Raw genomic sequence first — 8,750 nt, forward strand, 5'->3', positions numbered from 1 at the left:
CTTAGCTATGTGATTCCACCTGCTCTATCCTGTGAAACTCACCACTGGAAGCCCAGGGATCCTCTCCAAAAATCCAGTATCAGCCAGACTCCCATCCCAATGTGCCTCCAACCTCAGACCTCCCAACGCTTCCACCAAAGCATTAGCACACGTTCTTAGAGTATCAGCTACTTTCCTTACCTTAATACAAACATGGAACCACGGGAGCTCTCTCAAGCGTTAGAGGTTTGTCTTTCACACCTTGACTCCTCCGAGTTGGGAAGAAAAGCTGGGCTTCCTTGCTTGCATTGCTCCTTCCACACCCTTTCTCCTCCTTCCTCCAGCAAACCACCAGCTCCTTTTCCACGGATGCTATTGAACAGGGCACCCACCGCTCTTCCGGTTCCGGTCACCCACCCACTTCTAGCCTATAACTTCTTCCGGGTCGCTCCCCACTCCCCGTTCACTGAAGATTTTGGTTCCTGTCTCAGTATTCCTGGCAACCTCTATCCTGTTTTCATTCCCGGCAACCAGGTGGATGACCCATCTCACCCTATACTTAACACCTGGCCAGGGTCTCTCATCAGGCCTGAGAGGTGGTTGTTTCCCACTCTGTTTTCTTCAGCAGCCAGGTGGATGATCCATCTCTCTGTCCCCCAGTGACTCCCTCCCCAAGCGAAACCTCAGAACTCGTCATCACCTAAATCTGCACTGTCTCCAAAATCTACATTAGCAATATCCCACTCTGCCCAACCCCTCTGGTACTTACAGTTCTCTCACTCAGTGTCCCCTCGTTCTCGATCCCGCCCCCCTTCTGCTCACAGGCTCCTGAGAAGCCACCCGGCTGCTTTGTTTTCCCCGCCTCCTGATTAGATCCCATAGATTCTGTCCTATACTTAACACCTGGCCAGGCTCTCTCGCAGGGACCCTGGCCAAGCCTGAGAGGTGGTTAAGTTTCCCACTCCGTGCAATACTTCCAGACCTCTACCCCTGCTGCTCCCCTGTCCGCCCTCCTTCAGTTGCCATTCCTCTCAGCTGTCAATACTTCTTGCAGAAAATTGAAGCCAAAAGCAGGAACTCCCTCATCTTTGCGCCACCAAATCTACACAGCCCTGCACGGGTCCCCTTCCCTTTTTCCCTCTAGTTACAAGAAGGAAGGAAGTCTCCCCACTCGGAGCCAAGGCCAGTCCTCCGCAGCCTATCCATGTGGGCTGAGTGTTACCTTACAGGACAAACGAGACTTTGCAGGTGTAATTAATAAGGATCTTGAGGTGGGGAGGTTATTCTGGAATACCTAGGTTGGCCCTAAATGTAATCACAGGATAGAGGCAGAGGGAAATTTGACCAGAGCAGAGACAGATTTGAAGACAGAGGAGTAGATGATGTGACCAGAGCAGAAACAGATTCGAAGACCCTCCCCTGCTGGCTTTGAAGATGGAGGGAGCGGCAATGAACGAAGGAATCAGCTCTAGAAGCTGGAAAAAGCAAGAAACAGATTGTCCCCTAGAGCCTCCAGAGCGACCTTTGGCCCTACTGACAATTTGACTTTAGTCCAGTGACACTGATTTGGACTTCTGACCTCCAGGCTGTAAGAGGAGAAGCGTGTGTTGTTTTATGCCCCCAGGTTCATGGTAGTTTGTTAGAGCAGCCAAAAACCCGGCACCCACCCTCCTCACCTGCTCCAGGCTTTGCTCCCACGCAGTCTTCTCTCACCTGTGTTAATTACCAACCGCTCCATCTCTGTTGGATCATTCCCACCCACAGATAAACATACTTTAGTGTTCCCTAACTTAAAAATAGAAAACATCCCTCGCCCTCATGACCCCCAGCTACTATCCCAATTCCTTAGTTTTCCTTCATAGCAAAATCTTTCCAGAACTATACACACATCGCTGTAAGTTCATTTTTCAGCCCATGCCCCCCTGGCTTCCACACCCACCATACACCAAAGTCACCAAAGATGTCCACGCTGGCAAATCCGAGGAAGGCTACGCTCTCTCTTCTTACTGGGCTTCCTGGCAGCTTCAGGACAACCAGCACTGGCTGCATCTGGATCCACACCTGGACCAACACTTCTCTGCTGTACCTCCACCCCATGCATCTCTCCTCAGGCCCCTCAGCCCAGCCCCAAGATGCTAGCTTCTCAGCCTCCAACCTGCTTGTCCTGTCCTCTCTCTCCACTCACTCCCTAGCTGATCTCATTCACAGCCCTGGCGAGACACACACCTGCAAGCTGATGACCCCAACATTTCTGTTATGAGCCGAGCCGGGACCTTCCTCTGAGCGCTCACTGTCTATTCGATCTCACCACCAGCCTATCTTACAGGCTGAGCCCAAACCCCACACGTGGGATTCCCCGCAATCCACTTGGCCTTCAGTTTCTCCATCTCAGAAAACGGTACTTCCCTGCTGTTGGCTCAAACCAGAAACCCAGTTTGCACACTTTGCTCCCCTTTTCCTATTGCTGGTCTCAGTCCCACTGCAGCCCCCAGGTCACATCAGTGGGCTTGTCATTTCCATTTCTGAAACACAGCTCCAGTCAACGTCCCCCTCCCCACTACCCCATGTCCCTTATCTCATCTACGGGAGTCTCCGGACTGTTGGGTTCCAGAGTCCCTCCAATCTGTCCACACAGCTTCTACAAATGAATCATACTACTCTTTCACTTAATTCCCTTCAGTGGCTTCCTTTTCTCTTAGAATAAAATCCCAACTCTTTGCTTCGGTTTTCAAGGGCCTTCAGGAAAGATGCCATCTCACCCGGTACCCCGTGCCCTCTGCTGCCCCGGATTCTAGCTGTCGGATTATTCCTAATCCCCTCCGACACTTCCTGCCTCTGCACTTGCAAGGCCCGAGCTTGGTCCCTCTCTCATCTTTTCCGGTGACTGGCCTCGTGGTGCACTCAGGTCTCTTGCCCCCAGATCACCTCCGGGGGGGACACCTCCAGGCCCACCCTGAGCACCCCCCTGGAGCCACTGCCCTCTGCTCACCGCACTCTCTCCACCACCTCCGAGTTTAGTTCCCACGTGGCCCTTTTCACAATCTGATGTCATTTTGTTGCAGATTTATGTGCTCACTTGGTTGATTGGCCCTCTTCTCCATCAGTGAGCTTTACAGCTATATCCGCCACGTTCACCACTCTCTCCCTGAAACCCACACGCCTGGCAAGTAGAGCCCATCTTTCTACCTCTTTCTACCCATCTCTCTCTCCCAGGCTCCACTAAGACTAAATAACGTACTCTTTTCCAGACAGACTTCAAGCTGCTCCCTTTGCCTGGGATGACTCTCCTCTTCTCTGAGCCCATCACAGGCCTGCCCTTCTTGCACGACCCAGCATCCCCGGCTGGCTGTGCTCGGTCCTTCCTCTGAATTCCCAGGCCCCGCTTGGAACATACATGCCACGTCAGAGGGCAGCAGCCAGGAGCGCCCCTACTTAGATTCCCACCTCTGAGCAGCCTGCCTTCTAGCTGAAGAATGCCTAAGAGTGGGGAAATTGAATTTTTATAACAACGAAGTAAATACACTTCTCTCCAGGGAGGCTTTTTTTCAGGGGTTAGCCCTCACCTCCACTACGCTCTCCTAATATCTGTCCTTTCTCTCTGGACCCCCGAACAGAACGGTAACTATGTGTTTGTGTAGTGTCAGGTTTCCTCTCTAGTCTCTATGGGGTGAGATGTGGACACGATGTCTGGTGAAGGCACTTAATACATGTTTGATGAATGAATGAACGAACGTCCCATTTGTTTTCCCTCAGATGATAGCTTCCTTGAGAAAGAATCCTCATAATCGTAGCCTGGTCCCAAACAAATAAGACAACAGGCAGGGGCGTCAGTGTTACCACCATTAACAAATAGTGTTGATACACTGCCCTCTTCCTGTAAATCTGCAGCCTTCCTAGAGCTCCACTGGGAGGAATTGCTGCTGACAGCGGAAAACTACAGTTTTTGTCTTCCACCTGCTGAGAGTGAAACGAACCCCCAAAGTGTTGCCACTTTGGGAAGAGGACCCCACAGAACATTCTCTTAATATGGAAACTGAAATGCCACCATTTGAACCCCTTTAACAGGTGCATCCTGAGTTATTACTGGGCTACAAATGCTACTTTTAGGCAGGTACTGAAAGCACTGACATCCTCTTGTTCTAACTGTTGGTCAGAACATTCTGGAAGGTGCATCTAAAGAAGAAGAGAAACCGTAGTTTTCTCAAGGAGCTTTTGTGATGGTTCAAATGTGATTGTTGAGGAAGAGAGCGGAGCTGAAGGATTGCTCTCAACAGAGAAAGTCCAAAGAAAAAGACTGAAGGTCCTGGCCAAAGGGTGAGGCAAGTGAAAGTGAGAACGTTGGCTTTTTTTTTTTTTTAATCGTTCCTTTTTAAATTAAAGTATGGTTGATTGACACTGTTGCAGGTGTACAGCAAAGTGACTCAGTTTCATATGTATATTTTCAGATTCGTTTCCATTTTAGGTTATTACAAGATACTGAATATAGTTCCCTGTGCCACACAGTATTGTTTATCTATTGATATTTTACATATAGTAGTTTGTATCTGCTAATCCCAAACTCCTCATTTATCCCTTCCTCCACCATTCTTTCCCCTTTGGTAACCATAGTTTGTTTTCTAAGTCTGTGAATCCATCTCTGTTCTTTAAATAAGTTCATTTTTATCATTTTTTTAGATACCACATATAAGTGATATCATATGATATTTGTCTTTCTCTGTCTGACTTACTTCACCTAGTATGATCATCTCTAGGCCCATCCACGTTGCTGCAGATGGCATTATTTCACTCTTTTTCATGGCTGAGTAGTGTTCCACTATATAAATATACCACATTTCTATCCATTCATCTGCCAATGGACACTTAGGTTGCTTCTGTTTCTTGGCTATTGTGAATGGTGCTGCAATGAACGTTGGGGTTCATGTACCTTTTCAAATTAGAGTTTTCATCTTTTCTGGATGTATGCCCAGGAGTGGGATCACAGGATCCTATGGTAGTTCTATTTTTAGTTTTTTGAGGAACCTCCATACTGTTCTCCATAGTGGCTGCACCAATTTACATTCCCACCAACAGTGCAGGAGGGTTCCCTTTCTCCACACCCTCTCCAGCATTTATTATTTGTAGACTTTTTGATGATGGCCGTTCTGACTGGTGGAGAGAACACTGGCTTTCATCAGTGAGAAGTGTTTTCAGCAGGAACACAACATGCTCCGACTTCCTCTACACACAGCATTGCTCTGAGAGCTGGGCTGAGGAATGGAAAGGGGGTGAGGGCGGACATACACAGACCAGTTAGGGAGCTGTTACAACAATCCCAGCTGGAGGTGCCTGTGACTCACACCAGGGTAGAGGCCGGAGGGTGACGAGAAGTAGTCAGATTCTAGATCTGTTTTGGTGTAAATGCCAGGAGGATTTTCTGGTTGAGTAGGGGAGGGCTGTGAGAGAAAGACGGAAGTTGTGGATGACTCTGAGATTTTTAGACGAAGCAACTGGGAGGGTTGACGTGTCATTAACTTTAATGGGAAACAGGATTGGGAGGTCACTTAACAGTGAACACACTACATTGGAGAAGTCAGCAGATACATAGAATAGGCAGCCGGATATGCGGGTTCAGGGGAGAGATGTGGCCAGAGATAAAACTGAGAGTCATCAGCATGTAAGATGGTATTTACAGCCCTGAGATAGGATTAGTCACCATGGGAGCGAGTATAGAGAAGAGCAGAGGGTCAAGGGCTGAGCCCTGTGGCACCTCACTGTTAACCCAAGTGTCCCTCATCGGATGCATGGATACAGAAGATGTGGCACATATACACAATGGAATATGACTCAGCCATAAAAAGGAACGAAATTGAGTTATTTGTAGTGAGGTGGATGGACCTAGAGTCTGTCATACAGAGTGAAGTCAGTCAGAAAGAGAAAGACAAATACCGTATGCTAACCCATATATATGGAATCTAAAAAAAAAAAAAAATGTCATGAAGAACCTAGGGGCAGGACGAGAATAAAGACACAGACCTACTGGAGCATGGACTTGAGGACATGGGGAGGGGGAAGGGTAAGTTGGACGAAGTGAGAGAGTGGCATGGACATATATACACTACCAAACGTAAGGTAGATAGCTAGTGGGAAGCAGCCCATAGCACAGGGAGATCAGCTCGGTGCTTTGTGACCGCCTAAATGGGTGGGATAGGGAGGGGTGGGAGGGAGGGAGACGCAAGAGGGAAGAGATAATGGGAACATATGTATATGTATAACTGATTCACTTTGTTATAAAGCAGAAACTAACACACCATTGTAAAGCAATTGTACTCCAATAAAGATGAAAAAAAAAAAAAAAAAAGAAGACCAGCCAATGAGGAGGAATAGAAAAAAGAGACAGACAAGGAGCAGCCAGGAAGGCAGGAGGGCCGCCTGCTAACTGTTGGCCTGAAGGCCAGGAGCAAACGGGAGGGGGCGAGCAGCTGTTTGGTATCTGCTGACTTGTCTTGGTTTGCCCTGGACCATCCCAGCTTATACTCCCGGACTGGGTTTAATCATTGCTACAACCCTATTCACTCTCAAATGTGCCCCAGTTTGGATGACAAGTGACAGGTCCTCCTACTGATAAGAGAATTCACACTTACCCCTGGATTTGGCAGTGTGTACGTTACCGGGGACCTTGATCGTGGTAGTTTGGGTGGAGGGGTGGCAGCAAAGGCTGGTTGGAGTGGCTTCGAGGGGGCAGGAAGGGAGGAAACAGGGACAATGGGTGCAAACAGCACGTTCCAAAACTTCTCTTGTAAAGAAAAGGAAAGGCACACACAGTAACTGGAGGGGAGAATGCGGCAAGAGGGTTTTGATTTTTTTAACCTGAAGGAAGAATCAGCCTGTTTCTAAGCTGATGGGGATGATCCAGAAAAGAAGGCAACATTGATGCTGTAGGAGAGAGAAGGGAGAATTTGGGGGGCAATGTCTCTGAGTGAGTGTGGGGGGATGTTACTAGGTGCACAGGAGGAGAGGCTGGCTGGCCCAAGGAGTACGAACCGTTGTCTGTAAGAAGAGAAGGGCTGCACGGGGGGTGAGCACTGATCTGGAGAGGTGCGTGCCTGTGGTTGGTGGTGAGAGCTTGTATCTGTTCTTTTTTTTTTTTTGGAGAGAATTAACTTTTATTTTATTTTATTCTTCTGTACAGCAGGTTCTTATTCGTTATCCATTTTATACATAGTATTGTCTACATGTCAATCCTAGTCTCCCAACGCATCCCACCACCACCGTCCCTCCCCCCTCCCTTGTATCCGTTCTCTTCTTGTGGCTTCCATTTTGTCACCGTAACGGGAGCCAGTATCGTGAGCTGAGGCTGAAGATGGGGGAAGAAGTACTGGAGTTTGGAGAGGGAAGAGGAAGTCTGAGGTTCAGAAAAGCATGGGAGAGTGATGGACCAGTGCGGTTTGGCATGACTGCCTGCTGGCCTGGGGACCCACCTGAAGCCAATGGGACACCCCTGGGCTTCCTCCAGGTATGTTCCACTGTGCAGGGCAGCCACAGAGCAGACGAGGAGTTGGGTTTCGCCAAGGGAGGGAGCAAAGAAATGAGGCAGCAGAGTGAGAGCGTATGTAGGGGAGAAATGATAGTACTTGACTATGGAATTGAAGCAGGCTAAATTAATCAAACAGTTATCCTACGAAGTTGTAATAGTCGTGTCTACCTATAATGCACAAGTTCGTTACATCTTTGATAAGTTAATAAGTTCCAGTAGGTCACGTGTCAGCTTATCAGGAAGTCATATTCCACGCTTCCTGCCTGGATTGTCTTTCTAGTATCTTGGCTATTATGACCAGTTCCACGTATTCCCATCCAAACCACGTGCAACTCCTTTTGCCAAGATCATCTTGAGATAACAGGTTTAGTAAGTCACTTCTTTGCCCCCAAGAAAGAACAGCTCTATTATTTCTTATTACATCGAATCACAAATCCTCTGCATGGCTTTAATAGCTCCCTCTGCTTTCACAAACTTGTTTCTTATACTGTGTAACTCTGCTCCAGAAAGGCTGGTTTCCTGATTGCCCCGGCCAGATGTTGCTCGTGCTATGCTTTCTGAATGAAATGCTCTCTCTGCTTTTCAAAATTCTACCGCTGTACATGCTACACTGTGATAGTGGTAGGTACAAGAAAGGAGTGGGATTGGAGAAGGACTGGTGTGAGCTCTGTGTGTGTATACATATATACATAAGTATATGGGTGTATATATATAATATTTTTCATCTGAATTTTTTTCAGTAAGCACGTTATAAAAAAGTTATATCACTTTTATAACTCTGTAATTGAAAAAAAACTTTAAATTTAATTTTAACGAATGAAATTATTGCAATTTGACAGTAGGTATTTTAAATTTAAATAAGTACATGTATACCCCTTGACCCACAACAGGTTGAGGACCTTATCTTTGGGAGATAACTTCACAAGTTAATTGCAGCATTGTTTATAATAGAAAACTATTGGAAACAACCCAATATCTCTTAGGAGAGGACTGGGTTTTAAAAAATGGTATATTCAGACCATTTACAATATGCACGGCAGTTGCATTTTAGTGGTGAATGGTGCAGCCTCTGCGTCGGACTGCTTAAGTTTGAATTTCAGTTCTCGCCCTTCTGGCTATGTGATTTTGGATAATTTAAATGTCTGTGCTTAAGTTTCTTCATCTGTTCAATGCGGACTATAATAATATCTACCTTATAGATTTGTTGAAAGAAAGTGACGAGTTATTACTTGTAAAGCACTTGTAAACCATGCCTGAT

The sequence above is a fragment of the Pseudorca crassidens genome, chromosome 10, assembly GCF_039906515.1.
Source record: "Pseudorca crassidens isolate mPseCra1 chromosome 10, mPseCra1.hap1, whole genome shotgun sequence".
Taxonomy (NCBI): Eukaryota; Metazoa; Chordata; class Mammalia; order Artiodactyla; family Delphinidae; genus Pseudorca; species Pseudorca crassidens.